Below are 14,588 nucleotides of genomic sequence, written 5' to 3' on the forward strand. Positions count from 1 at the left end.
ATCTTCACTTTGTTTCTAAAAGCCAAAATATATGTCCAGAGGAATTCTGCATTTTCGTTTTACAGTAATGAATTTCTCTTTCCAAGTTCACATGCCTTGAGGAAGAAACAGTATAAATTTTGAAACACCTGAAGTTTAGTCAAATAAATGTAGGTGTCTTTCAAATCAAGCAGAGGACGGGGAGAATTAGAGTGAAAAGACTTCATTCTGGCAGATTGACGACATTATTAGGTTCTATTTAAGCTCAGCTATACTGTTGCTTTCTACTCAATTTCAGAAATTAGTCTTCTATCAAAAAAAAAAAAAAAAGCATTTACACTGTGCAGTAAAATTCAATGTTTTAGAACCAATTCTCCTGAGAGAATTGCTTTGCATCAGGGGAGAGCTATGAATTTAATACTTTTTCTGGGGAATTTCTAAGAATTAAGTCACACTTATCAGAGGGGGAAAGGGTGGGAGAGATAGAAGAGAGTAAAGGAGGGATAAATGGGGATGGAAGGAGACGTGACTTGGGTGGTGAGCACACAAAACAATGCACAGGTGGTGTATTATAGAATTGTACCCCTGAATTCTATATAATTTTATTAACCAATGTCACCCCAATATACTGAATGAAAACTTTAAAAAAGTAATTAGATTTGGCTTATTGTGAGATTTCTAAGACAAAAGCAACTTGACCAGTTTTGAAATAAAGTGAATGGTTTTCCAAACTTGACATGAAGCTTCAGAGGGAGGAACGATTTAATCACTTATCTAAATAGAGGAAGTCAAGTTAAGACATTTGGTTTTCCACATTGTGTATGACCAAGGATTTGGAGTAGGGTAGAGTCGTCTGTGGCTCCGTGTGTGGGCCACGCTTCCCATACTGTTGGGTGGGCCTTGATATTATGCTACTATCGTGCTACTGCTGTTCCTGACTAGACACAGCTTCCCTGCCTTCTGCACCTGGCTAATTTGGACTCATTCATTAAGATCCATCTCAAGTTTTTCTTCAGCTGGACACTTGAACCCTCTCCCCCTACCCTGTTCCTTTTTTCCTTCTCAGCATTTTTGGTTGAGTGCCCTTCCATTGGGCTTGCATAATATGGCACATATAGTTCTATCCTAGCATTTAATATTTTATTTTTAGTATTTCAATTTTCCCTAAAAAACTGTGAGGTTTTCAAGGACATCAACATCTCTTATTCGCATTTGTATCTTCTGCATCTAAATCAGGTCCTGGTACATGTTAGGCTCTTGGGAAATGTTGAACAGATTTGAACCAACTGGTCATGCTCTCTGTGTATTAAATGTTTGTGGAGGTTGTTCACATCCCCGGAGAAGCTTAGTAAGGATTCCCAGATAAGGTCACGGCGAAGCCACACAGTATGCACTGAGAGTGGCCATGATGGCTCAGTGTGGGACTCTAGAGGCCGGGTATGAGGACTGACTTCTTCATTTATTATTTGTGTGGTTGCAGACCAGTTAATTAACCTCTCCAGGCTTCCTCATCTGCAAAATGAGCTGGGAGTAATAGTACCTACCGAGCAAGGAAATTATAAGGAATGAATAAGGTAATTGGAGAAATGTTGTGGCTTTGGAAAAGTGCAAGCTTGCGTGTTAAGGGAGCATCTTTCGTTTGATCTTTGCTGCCAGGCTGAATCACATCTTTCAATGAAAATACCCTTTTTCACTCATATATATTTTTCAGTCTCATCTTTTGCTATTTGGTCCACAAACAGTCTGCATTTTCCAAGCAAGCAGTTAAACTCTAGGCCCATCTCACTCTGCATAAGAACTGGCCAATCCTTGCTTAAGACCACCTTATTTTTTGGAGTGTGTGTGTGAAAATTTACCAGTGGCAGCCAATAGTAGTCACTACACACTAAAATTCTAGTTTTTTTCCATTTGCTTCCCCAGAGTTACAGGCTAATTGAATCTTTAGTTGGTCTTCTAACTTATTGCAGATTACAGACTTACCCAATAACACAGATGTCCATCTTTTTAACCTCTGCCATATTTCTTCTAGCATGTACTACGTGACTACTGAACCAATGTAAGACTTCTATTATAGCAACATCCCATTTCCAGGTATCAATTTCTGTGTTAGTTTAAGGGCAACCTTAGCTGCTCTAATAAATAAACCCTTCAATCTTAGTTAATTAGTTGATCCATCATAATAGAAATATTTTTCTTATCCACACAATATCCAGCACAGTTGTCCCTAGTCAACTGTCTTTCTAGGTTGTGCTTCAGGGACTCAGGCGTTTTTTATCATGTGGTTTTCTTTAACTTAAGTATGTGGCTCCCATAACCGCCATGTTTGTTGGTGGACTGAAGCAGAAAAAAAATGCCTGCAGGTTCATCCATGGGAGGATTTTATGATCCAGACTGAAGATTTCTGCTCACTTTCCATTGGCTAGTTCTCAATCACATGGTCACAACTGTAAGGGAAACTGGGCATCATGGGCAATGTGTCCAGAATGATTTAGTTACCTTGTCTCAACTACAATGTACTTAGGCTAATCATTAGACCCATGTCCACTATTATTCATATTTGTAAAATGAAACAGTAAATCATGGATCACATAACAGGCTTCTTAGGGAAACTCTGTTGGTTGCTCGGATTGAGTTGGGCAAAGGCATTTTTTTATTAAAAAGCATACAGTTATTTATAAGGGCTTTACAGTTAGAATTTTGATGTAATGAATATTGCTAAAAACAACCACCACCGCCACAGCAAGCAGCCAACAAATGCAGCAGAGTTATTCTGTAGACGACACTTCTTTGCCCTTCATAACTTCAATGGCACAATTTATGAATAAAAGTCTTGCAAATCAAGAATTTATAGTATGACTGTCCAATAGCATAATTGTTCTGTTTCCTTTTGTTTTAGTTTTTTAATTTTTTAATTGAATTTATTGGGGTTACGTTGGTTAATAAAACTGTAGAGGTTTCAAGTGTACAATTCTATAATACATTCTGCTTCTTTGATTGCACACTGTACTTTTGCTCACTGCTCCATACTTGTGTTCCTTCAGTGTGCTAGTGATCAGCCCTTACGTTGGTCTCACAGCTGACATAAGGTTTATGTCAGTAATTTGTCCTTTATTTTCCAAGAATTTTAAAGACATACAGTTTGACAGAGAGGAAGGTAATTAATTGACCTCTCTGAAATGCTATATTGAAAGATTGGTTTGTATCCCCCAAATGAGCGTTAGTCTTTAAAATATTATATCTTTGGGCATTATTTTTTTCACTCATTCACTTACCAAAAATCAATGATTACACAATTACTAGGAAGGCAATGGGCTTAATATTAAACCCACGAATTACTGGAGGTTAAAAGAAGGAAATAGGCTGGATATCCCTAACCCGGTAAGTGAGCACTGCTCCATGCTTTCTAAGTCATTCTCTACCAGTAACATAGGTATTTATGAACTGATCCATCATTGTGCTAGTCTTAATTATGTGCCCCTTGTTTCGTCTACTTAACATTAGTGTATTGGCTCCCACACTTCACCGTGTGGCCTCAATATCTTCTATCTGAATGAATAAATTAGAACTCATTTTGCCGCTCCATGCAGGACACGGCATAAGATACCTACAAATAAGTGCTAATTATAAAATGATTTGTGCTCCGTTATGTAACCGGCATAATTTTAAAGCAGGAAGCATAATGTTGCATGGTATTTTTAAAATTATTTATTGTTTTGTTTTGTTTTGGGAGAAGCGATAACTGTCTCATGACTCTTTGTCATCAGATGGACCCTGTTAGCTCTCATTTACAGGTACAGAAAGAGTAGCAGGGCCGCATCATGTTCTGTTACATGTTTTAAAGCCTTTTGCTTTATTCAGTGCTTGGTACCTGAACAGATATTTTTCTGCCTTCCCCTTCCCAGTGATGCTTGATAGTTACTCTGGCAACTTCAATAAATGTTGAAAGATGCCTTTTTAACTTTATACAATGGATTGACATTTTAAAGTCATTTGGGGAAACATAAGCAGGTGGATCAGGATTATTTTTCACAAATGTTCAGGCCGAGCTAAGAAAATGGCATTTTGAAAATACTGAGGTTGTAGCTGAGGGTGATGTGACGCAACATTTGAGTTTAAATCTCAATTTCATTTGTGTGCCTTTGCTTTCTCTTTCTGTAATAAGTGTAGCAATGCGTGTATCCTTATCAGCGAACGTCAAGTGCATGGTGAAGTGTTCCACGAGTCTCGATCTAAATAGCAGTTTCCAGGACAAGTCTGTGAAGATGACTCTTCATGAGACAATCCCTTGGTCAAATAACTGTGGGATATGCTGTCTGCTGTGGCTTCCTTTGTGGGGTTCACAAAGCACATTAGTATTTTTAAGGTTCTGAGAAGTTCTCTAGTAAGAATATCTCTTTTTATATTTCTTAACCTAGCAGTTTGGAGCATATTTGACAATAGACTCCTCATCCTTTTTCTTGGCAGGCGACCTCAGGTGCAGTTTAGAATGCACTTTCGAAATGTATGCTCTGGACTAAGGATTCCCAGAAGCTCGGCTATTATGAATGAGTTAAATGAAATCATATATCAGGGGACTGTCATAGAGTTGCTAACCTTATTTTGCCAAATAAAGACATAAAAAAGAAAACTTTAATCTGATATTATTCTAAATTATTTAAAGGAAGGACATTTTATTACCAAAAATTTAGAAAGGGCAGTGCAAAAATAATGAACCTGTAAAAACATTACATACAGTTAACTTCATAAAAATGCCAATATATCATTTTTATTTTTCTCCATTTTGAACCAATGAGAATTTCATCAGGAACATATAACACATAGCAGTTGTTTTTGCTTATGGAACGTTCCTTCCTCTTCTTGTAGAGATCAGGACCCCCTCTTTCCTATGAGGAGAATTCATCCAGTGTGGTTTGTTTGGGGGTATTGTGGGGACCTCACTGTGCTCCTTGGTCAAAGGGGTGGGGTGTGACTTGGGCTGACCCAGGAGAGCCCGCCACCCCAAGATCACACCCCCAGGTCACACCCCCAGGGTGTCGGCTTCCATCTTTCATGCTATGTGGAGAGGATTTTTCAAAGAGAAGCATTTTTGAAAGATCACCGTGGAGAATAGCTTTTGGGGAAAGGGTAGGGATTAGGAGACCCTGGAAGGGCTCCAGGGTGCATTCCAGGAGAGCAGTGATGTCAGTATGTTAGTGCAGAGGAGATCAGAATGAGTCGGGTTTTGAGATTCTTTTACTGACAGAGCAAATAGGATTTCACTATGGGAGCAGGGAGGGGCAGAGGGAGGTCAGGCAACTGGGTTTGCATCGTCACAACAAGATGAAAGGTGTGCTGTCTACTGAGATAAGTGTGTGTGTGTGTGTGTGTGTGTGTGTGTGTACACGTGTGTGTGCATTTTTAATAAATTATCTAGATTGTGAAAAACTAGACCAGCTTAAAATAAATTTATTCCAGTGCACATAGGGGGCATCTATCAATCTGTATCAAATGCACCTGCTGTCACAACAGACCATGGCTGATGAAAAAGAGAAAAGAAACCTCCTATAAGCCTCGCAGTCAATTCAGTGTCACCATTGCCATGGCAGAGAAGGGGGTAAAACACTACGCATAGCTTATTCCTTTAAATAAATCGCCAAACATCAATGAGAAAATGACAACCTTACGCTCAGCGCAATAGCTTAATCAAATGCTCCCGGGCAAACCTGAAAGCTGTAATGTGCCCCCCTCGAGAGAGCCTTCAGGAGGAAGCTGCAGCACCGTCACCAGTATCACGGGCTTTCCGCTACTTGTGCCTCTCAGTTTCGCTGATTGCCACAACCAATTACATTTAAAAAGGCGAAGACCACCGAGGAGAAGTGAGATAAGATTAGGCTAATGTCGTCTTTTGGGGCCGCTGCTGTTTGCATCAGACCTGATGCACATAAGCAATTGTTTCTGTAAGTATATCTGGGTCTCAGTGCTGTGAAACTGGGGAGTTTAGGGACAGTCTTTCAGTGAGAGTACTTTATCCCCTTTAGGTGGAATTATTCAACTTAGCAGTATATAGATCAGCACGCTGGGAAACCTGATGGTAAATAAGACCTCAGGATGCAAGGTAATTGAATAATCACGGTGTTTCTTCTTGTTCAGATGTTGTAACATTCATCTTGAAGGCCCGAGATATTAAATTTCTTGTTTTGCACACGCCACTGCACTCGGGATATTCTACTCAGCTGGCTGCGACAGGCTCTATAGCAGATTGTGGAAACTCATTTCCAAACTGTTTGACTTGCCTCCCGAAGTGTCTAATACCACAGTTCCAAACCCCATGTTAGGCTTTTTTTAAAAATTTAAATAAAAAGCTAGCTTAGGGGGTTATATTTAAAAGGAATGAAAATAATTACGTAGTTTTTTAAAACTTTGCACTGAAAATAAGTATTGCCGTCTGTACCCGAAGCTAAAAGGAATTGGGCGCAATCTATTTTGCTAGATTATTACTTCTTTTGTGTGGTAATTTTGTGTCAGGAGAACATGGTGGCTTGAGCTACCTCCGGAAATGTTATCCTTTTGATCTCTCTGTGCCTCTGAAATGTTATTCTTCATTATTCTGAAGAAAACTCTACTGCTGCAGCCCAATAGAGCAACAGATTTCTCCCAGCGGCCCGTGTTGGTCAGCCCCTTGTCTGGAACGTTCCTTCTCCTGCTCCCCGCTTCTCTAATTCCTAATTTCTTTACAATGCAGGCCAAGTGTATCCTTTGAAGCTCTGCTTGGCTGCCCCAGCCCATCCTGGGTCGTAGTTGGACTGCACTTAACTCTAATTGTCATGTTATGATAAATCTTGTTAAGAAGTTGTCCTGTGTCGCTACCCAGATTGTCAGCCCTTCAAAGAAAAGAATATTGCTGTTGACTCTTTTGTGTCCTTTATCTGTCCCCCTATGTTACCTACCCAAAGGTATTTTTGCCCTCAACAAAACTAACCTTGTGTGTCTAGGTTCCCACTGGTCTCCGCCTTCTGTGCCTTCATTTTACTTGACTATTAAAGATCTTTCGGCTGACACATTTTCTTTGGTTGGATCTGCGGTACCATGTTCTCACTGACTGCTACCATTTTCTCTTCGGTCTTCGTTCCTGGCTCCCAATCTAATATTGAAGTTACTGTAGAGGCACCAGGCTGTAAACTCTGCTACACTTTTGTATTCTCTCACTACACATCATTTCTAGCTGTATAGCAGGCATAATATTGCAACACAAAGCTTTCTAGATGCACAAATTGTATTTATTTCTGCAAACCCAGTAAGAGTTCTAAAATCTCTCCTAGCAAACAACTGAGACACTTTAAATTAATTAATTAATTTTTTGAGACACTTTGAATTTAATAGGGGTGATTTCTTAGTCAAAGGGATGATTATTAATGTATCTCCCCTTACCTAGAAGTCCCTCTCACTCACAGGATTCTTTTGGTTTTTTCTTCCCATTACTTAATATCTGAGATCATTTCATTTACGCCAAATGGCAGTTGCCTGCCTCCCTCACTGCAATGCACGTACCTCCTTGCTTGTCTGGTTCATTGTTAGAAACATGGTTGCTACCCATACAGAGCTCGCTATTCAAAAGGTGGAGGCAAACACTAAATGAATAATTACTCACTTAATTACTTACAAATTGTTGAGTACTAGGAAGCAGTTAAAACTATTTGTTGTATTAAAGACACAGTTTGCCAGTACGCATCTAGTATTGCCACATTTAAAATGTGTGCCTGCATTACCACTCCACATTTATATATAATACTATGTGCTGAATAGACAACAGGGAGAATTTAGATTGTGTTTCACCTGAGGGACTTGTCACCGCATTGTGACTCCGTTTTAACACCAGCCTGCCCTCACTTCCAGAAAGTCCATGCGGTATCAATTCTATTTATAGTATTGATTTTGTTAATTATCTAGTAGACACTTGGGCATTTGGGATATGTATTTCTCTCCAGTAGCTCTGTCAGGTGACTGAGTTAATTGGAAATAATCCCTGTGATAATAATTCTCTTATTAGGAACTGTTGTGTCCTCCATTCAAGGAAAAGCTCTTATAATTTCCCATTTTTAGGCATGATCTATCTCTCTGGTCCTCCAGGTACCGATAAAGGAAAAGGATAATCTTCCTTCCCACAAATACGGTGTTAGTGATTTTTGTGAAGCAGAACATGAAAAGCTCTCTCCCACGGCCCCAGGAGCCGTAGGCGCACCACGTGATTAGGAGCATGAGCCTGGTGTTATACTGTGGGTCTGAACCTCAGCTTTCTAGCTGTGTGACTTTAGTCAAATGACTGCACTTCTCTGTTTTACTTTTTTTCGGCTGTAAACCAGGGATCATGATGGAATCTAAAGGATCATTGTGGGCGTTAAAATGCCAAAGAGATTAAGGCCTTTGGGTCGCTCACAGAGACTTAGTAAACATTTACTCCAGGTTGCAGAGTGCTATATAGTTACTACTGCTGCCTGCTAACCACTGGGCTACCTTCTCCCACCACTGTGTAGTTTCACTTTCTTTGAAAGCCGATATCCTCGACTCTATGTGTACATTTGAGAGCATGTTACATGACCTAAAGTACTTTGCCTTTCATTAGTTGAAATATGTTTTTTCTACCAGGACATAGGAGTCTCTTTCCTGCAGCATTTTAGACTTTCCATAATAGTGCCTGAAACCAATGTGCTCCAGAGGAAAATTTCTGGGGCTCAACAGAATCTAAGCCATGGTAATACTTAAAAGTTTCTAAAATCAGGGGCTCTAAATCAGAGTTTATTAAAAATTAAAGTGGGTAGAAATTAGCATTTTAATTTGTAATCAGCAGTCAAAGGTGTGCTTTCTGTTCAAATCCTATGTATATGCCCAGAAGCGAAGACACAGTGTTACATCCAAGAAAATATTCTGAAAATGAATCGCAGGCCTTGGACACGGTTGCCGGAACGGGAAACCACCTTTTTGTTCATTCAGAGACAAAATGTCATTGTCTCCTTGCTCTCCTAGTTACTCAGCTCTGCACCCCCACCCTTAACATGTGCACCGAAGCAGTGAGGAATAAAACAGAAAAACCTGCTTATCTCAGGAGACAGGGCTCCCGTGCAGCCACTGGGATGTGACAGAGGAGGATGTCTGAGTCTAAGCCGCTCATTGTTACTGATGCTTGCGAAGTAGAACTTCTGGAGCCCAGACTGAAATTGCAGAAGGAAAATGGAGCGATGAAGTGGTAGCTAAGTTGACAGCACCAATAAGAAGCTCTTCCAACCCTGCAAGGCTTTCTAATTAGACTGGATCACCCTTCTGTCTTAATGTCCCATTTATAACATAAGAACCATTATTTCCTTCCTTTCTATTCAAAAGAATGATCCAAAATGGCCTCTTATGATAAAATATTCTGATGAACTCTGGGGACAAGAGTAAATTGATATGATTGATCATGTTTCCTTGAGTATCTGAGCCCTGATTATTGTATCATGGCATCTATTATATTGGATAGGGAAATAAAAACACTTCCTTCTGTTTTTCTAGGAGAATCTAGAACTTTAAGATTAATCCTCTGACCAAATGGATAGGTTGATTCAGTACAGTACCTGTATCCCACGTGAACTAATTACATACCTGTATCCCATGTGGACTAAATTACATGTAATTTCCATTACAAAGCTTGCCTTTTGTGCAAGCTATGGAGCCTGCTTTTCTCCATGTGGGATCTAATATTTCAGTCTGATGAAAACCTACTCATTCCTCAAAGCCATTTGAAATGCCTTTCCTAATTACAAAGCCAGGAATGATTTACTCCTTCCTAATATTTCCATAATTTTTGCTTCCACTCATATCCACATCCACAATGAAGGAGTTAAAATGTGATTTTAGCATCTTAATATCGTGGCACTTTCTAGAATATAATAAATATATTCAAAGAACCTAATGAATAAACCAATGAATTGAGTGGTTTCTGTGTTTAGGAAATGGCTGTACAGTCACATGGTTTTATGAGTAATTCCTGCTGTCCTATTCCTGTGACACCATTTGGGCTACAGCCAAAATGAGTGGAGAGAGCTTACCAAAATTTAGTTCCATAGATAACTATAAACAAGTAATAGAGTGCATCTAATAGAGAGTTCAGTGAACTTAAAGTTGATAAAGTGCTATGTGACCCATTCATGTTTAAAATTTGATATTTAGATAACACTGCATGCAAGATTAATATCATAAAACATTTAGGTACTGTCTAGACAATGCTTGTTGGACAGTCTCAAGTTTCATATATTGAGGGGTGGATGTAGACGTAGAGAATACACTGAATGAAATAATTTGGTTTTCTATATTTAGTACTATTGTGTAGTCTAGACTTCGCATTTAAAAACTTAAAACTCAATAAGTATAGACAATGTAAGATTGTGAAAGAAAAGAGAATTTATCACAAAGAAAAGAAGGAGAGCATGTAGACTTGGTCATGTGAATCTGATATTTGACTGGTAAGACGGTTTTTTGAGAACCAGTGTCTTTAAAGCCTTTTATCTGGAGCAGCCTGCCACTACCATTTCTTAGGTTAATGCCCAGATACTAGGGAGGTGACCTGAAAAGAACATTCTCTTTCTATCTCTCACTCCTTGGAATTTCACTGGGACCAGGATTTAAGAAGGATAGTTAAATTATCAGGCTGAAAGTCCTTGTTAATATGCTGCCTCTCAGAAGTGACATTACCTAGCTTTGTCCCTCCTGCCATTATGTCTCTTACTACAATGATGTGGTAGTGACATGTTAATTAGAGCATAACACGGAGGAACTGTAACACTGTAGGTAATGTCTTTATCGGTCCATTTTAGGGTAACAGCTTCTGAAATCCATGGACCAGGATCATTTGCATGAGTGAGAAGAGGCTCATTTTTTGAGCTGGATTATCTGAGGTGCAGGGAATAGCCAATTGTCAGTCAAGCCTTCTGAGCTGTGAAATGCAGAGGAATTTCCCTTTCAAAATTCCATTGCAGCTTTTGAAGTGAGTCATCATAACGCAACAAGGGCAGGCAGAATATACATCTTTTTATTTCTGTATAACTGACCCTTACTCCTTCACAAATCCTATTTCTGATCATGAGTGAAGGGTTGGGAATGGGAGACTGCATATGTGGCTGAATCTTGCCTGTTTCATATAACTAAATCCCTTCCTGCTCACCCTGTCACTTCCTGCTGACTTGCTAGCACTTCGGTAACATTGCTTCCCAGATCCCCTGCCCTCCTTTCCGCTCCTTGGATGGCGTTTCAGTGTCGGGGCATAGGTTATATAACATCACGTCATTGCTAGAGAGACCTGGGACCACTCACCGACTCTGGTCCTTGTTTGCTCCTCTGACTCCTGCGGGCCTTCGCTGGGAGTCTTGCGCTCCTGTGTCTCCATGTCATGCCCAGTGCCCTGGATGCACACACAGTTTTCCAGCATTGGTGTAGCCTGTGGCCTGTCCTCCGCGCATGGTCATCATTACACACACCCCTCTTCCTGCCACCATCACTGTGTCTGGGACTGCACTCCCACATTCCACACTGCAGAGGACCCTCACAGGCAACATAATTCTCACCGGGTGACCCTGAACAGCACTGAGGGGCCTTGGGAACTCTTTGGATCTCTTTCGCTTCTCAAAGGCCAACATGGTCAAATTCACTGTTTCTCTACTGAGGCTGCTCCACTTTGCCACTGGCCATTCCATGACACGGGGAGGGAAGTGGTACAGGTGTTGTTCTGCCTTTGGAGCCCCAAATCTATGTAGATTAATCTGGAATGATGGCTTCTGTCCTTCTGTGGCAGTCAAGCAGTGCTTTATGCTGAATATCATAACGTAAACACTCTAAAGACAAAAACCAACAAAGGCCTTTCATGTTTTTTAGACTAACCCAAAAGGTGTAGCTCTTCAAGGGAGCATCCACTCTCAGCTTTATTTTAGAGGCTTTGCTGGAAACAAAACAAATTTTCCTTTTATATCACTAGAGTTGTGTATTTAGTTTTAGTTAAAACATATATAGTTCTGGTTAGAGGCCAAAAGAATCTATGTGCTGATTACACATGGTTTATGGAAACTGTCTCATTATACACATTTTCCAGGCATAGGAGCTAGCTACATCGTGTAGGAAGAAACATTGAGGCAGTAATTCTGATGAAAGGGTCAAGCCTTTGATGGAACCCATCAGTTCTTCCACAGGAGCCTGTCTGCCCGTCTTCCCTGCTAGGACATCTAGATGCTGAGAAGCCCGGATGAGACCCATTGACATGCTCAGCAGGAAACTGGAACAGTGGCCGAGCGAGACATTAATTGAAAGTCACAAAACCACAAAGGGGCCGGTCTCATGAATGTTAACTAATATATGAATGCATTTCTGGAAGAGAGGTCAAGCTTTTGTGGTCTGTGAGTTTTAATTTAATTTCTGCCTCTTGGCCTTCTCCTCTAGGGAGGAGAGCAGAATATAGTGTCCTAAAATGCAGTCACATTCTTGCATATAACAGATAGTCAGCCATTGTTGCTTTCTGGGTGTTGAACCTACCAGTGAGAGATACCACAGAGCAGGGTTTTTAATTCCTCTGAGACTTCCTCCTGATGTGTTTGAGTTAGCAACAAGAAAGCATATGTTGTTAAGTGTTTTTGCCTTAAATGTGTGTTTTGTTGTGACTATTTATCTATAGAAGGCTCTACCACAGCCACCCAGACCGTGGACTGTTACTGCCGTCAGATACTCGTTCATAAGACCAACAGGGTAATCACTCCAGATGTTCAAGCCCAGAGTCACACCGAAACTTGTGTCGCATTATTCTAGCCACCACCCAAACACCATCTCATTTACTCTGCTCATTTGCTAGGGCTGCCATAACAAAGGACCACAGACTGGCTGGCTCAAACAATAGAAGTGTATTGTCTCACAGTTCTGGAGGCTGATGTCTGAGGTTAAGGTGTCTGCAGGGTTGTTTCAGGTGAGGCCTCTCCCCTTGGCTGGGATGGGGACATCTCCCTGTCCTCACATGGTCTCCCCTCTGCATATATCTGTGTCCTAACCTCCTCTTCTTATAAGGACACCAGCCATTTTAGATTAGGGCCAACCTTAATGATCTTATTTAACCTTGGTTACATTTTTAAATACCCCGTCTCCAAATACAGTTACGTTCTCAGGTACTAAAGGTTAGGTTTTCCTATGGGAACTAGGAGACATAATTCAGCCCATAGCACTCACTTAACTCTTCAGCTTTTGACTTTTATTTGACTCAATCCTTCCGCCTTCCAGTCATTCCTTGTTGCTGACTCTGGTTGCAACCATTCACAGTATGCCTTCCAGCATGCCTGTTCAGTGATAAAGGTGACAGAGGTATCTACTTCCCATTTCTGGGTATATCGTCACACGTCAGTCTGTCCCTATTGTCACACATCAGTCTGTCCCCAGAGTGTTGGCTGCTGCTGCCTGTTCTCACTCAAAAAGTTTGTGGATGACATCTTCTCTTGAAAGTACAATGTCCAAAGGTTTAAAATGCAGGTCCATATAGAGTCCTTCACTGTGGAGCTCAAAGGACCTCTGGTATTCCCAGTTTCTCACACACAAAAACCCCATTAAATCACTCAGAACTGATTTACACTTCTCAGGTGATTTTATCCCCACTGGCCAGTAATGCGGTCCTTTCCACAATGTCAATGAAAAGTCATACCCATGCAGGAGGAACAAGACACCCCACCACTGCCCACTGGGGTGCCACCAGGAGCCTTGTGGAGGGCCAGGACTTTCACCAGCACCCTGGGGTAACCAGGCTACCCCCACTGCACTGTCATATTTTACCCCCACGTGACAGTAATGAAACAGCAACCCCTTCTTTCCTTGAAGGAGCACTAAGAAAGCCAGCAGAAAATTTATTGGGAACATAATAGACCCACATAAATCTAGTCAACTGATCTTGGACAAAGGAGCAAAAGCAATACAACGGGGCAAAGATAGTCCTTTCACCAAAGGGTGCTGGGACAACTGGACACCCATGTGCAAAAAATAAATTAATTAATCTAGACTCAGATCTTACATCCCTCGTAAAATTTAGCTCAGAATGAATCACAAACCTAAAAGTAACATAGGAGAAAACCTGTGTGACTACTGGTATAGCAATGATTTTATAGATGCAACACCAAAGCCACAATCAATTAAAGAAATAATTGATAAGCTGGACATCATTAAAATTAAAACTTTCTGCCCTGGCTGGTGTGGCTCAGTGGATTGAGTGCCATCCTGCAAACCAAAGGGTCTCCAGTTTCATTCCCAGTGAGGGCACGTGCCTGAGTTACAGGCCAGGTACCCAGTTGGGGTGTGTGAGAGGCAACCACACATTGATGTTCCTTTCCCGCCCTTCCCGTCTCTCTAAAAATTAATTAATTAGTTAATTAATTTTAAAAAATCTTTAAAAAAACCCTTTGGTCTGTGAAAGACAATGTCAAGACAATGACTCTCTCTGTATCACATTATCTTTATCCATTCATCTGTCAGGCCCACGTAGGTTGTTGCCATGTCTTGGCTATTGTAAATGGTGCTACAATGAACACGGGAATGTAGATATTTCTTTGAGGTACTGATTTTTCTTTCCTTTGGGTGTGTGCCCA

At 40.7% G+C, this 14,588-nt stretch overlaps 1 protein-coding gene across 6 annotated transcripts in view; it reads left to right on the top strand.

The window, feature by feature from the left end:
- RGS7 (regulator of G protein signaling 7) overlaps positions 1-14,588 on the top strand; it is a 300,375-nt gene that overhangs the window by 184,780 nt on the left and 101,007 nt on the right. The window lies entirely within an intron of this gene.

Source organism: Furipterus horrens, unplaced genomic scaffold (genome assembly GCF_987537825.1).
Source record: "Furipterus horrens unplaced genomic scaffold, mFurHor1.1.pri manual_scaffold_15, whole genome shotgun sequence".
NCBI lineage: Eukaryota > Metazoa > Chordata > Mammalia > Chiroptera > Furipteridae > Furipterus > Furipterus horrens.